Consider the following 766-nt stretch of genomic DNA (forward strand, 5'->3'; position numbering starts at 1 on the left):
CTGGTGTTTCCTACCTATCCGGTGTAAGATTATCCGGGGAGTCCGGGAGAAATCCAGCAGTCTGCGCTGATCATCCATCTCTTCCTCCGACTTGACGATGATTCCTTTAAACTCTGTGAATCAACATTGTATAATATTGTGTATTGTCTTATACCGGATACAATACAAATCTGCCAAATACAGGTTATGAGATAGAAAGGTAGGTTTCTATCTCATAACCTCACCATCTGAACTAATAGAAAAGAATTTGGCTCAGAAAACAGATTCCCAATCGAACCTTCTAAGCAGCAGGATTAACTGCTCGTTGATAAACTTGTTTAAAGAAACACTCAAATATTCAACAAAACAGACCATCCGCCATCTTCTTTCCGCTTCCTCATCTTTCTTCTTCTTCTTTGGGGTTTTATGACTGTCGGCATTCATATTGTTGCATTACCGCCACCTTGTGGTTTATACGAGCATCACATCTAAATATTTCTCATACTATGCGAGTTGCGGACAGTGAAACACACCGGGGAGGGAGATTAGTGACTGGGGATGATTCTGGCAGCAGCAGATAGATCATTTATGGGGTTTTTACAGGCTGGTGGCTCAGCCATCAGGACTACTGGCCTGGTGGCTGTTCTGTTCCTGGGTGGGTCTGAGGTAGACCTGGGTTCTTGGGATCTTGGGATCTTGGGAGCGTATTGTCTGGGATCCTGGCTGAGCCTGGACGTTTGGGTTCTGAGGCTTTGGGTGCATGCATTGCATTAGTGGGCCATGAAGC

General features: G+C 45.0%; 1 long non-coding RNA gene across 2 annotated transcripts in view; it reads right to left on the minus strand.

Annotated features, from left to right (window-relative positions):
- LOC108166705 (uncharacterized) overlaps positions 1-386 on the minus strand; it is a 5,573-nt gene extending 5,187 nt beyond the window's left edge. The window contains exons 1-2 of one of the 2 annotated variants that reach the window (XR_001777059.1): positions 352-386; positions 15-113 (exon numbers count right to left, since the gene is read on the minus strand). This is a non-coding gene — a long non-coding RNA (uncharacterized LOC108166705). Of the gene's footprint in view, positions 1-14; positions 114-277 lie in introns of both variants that reach the window. The other variant, XR_001777058.1, reaches the window with a different exon arrangement.
- Between the last annotated feature and the right edge of the window lie 380 nt (positions 387-766).

The sequence above is a fragment of the Poecilia reticulata genome, linkage group LG11 (genome assembly GCF_000633615.1).
Source record: "Poecilia reticulata strain Guanapo linkage group LG11, Guppy_female_1.0+MT, whole genome shotgun sequence".
NCBI lineage: Eukaryota > Metazoa > Chordata > Actinopteri > Cyprinodontiformes > Poeciliidae > Poecilia > Poecilia reticulata.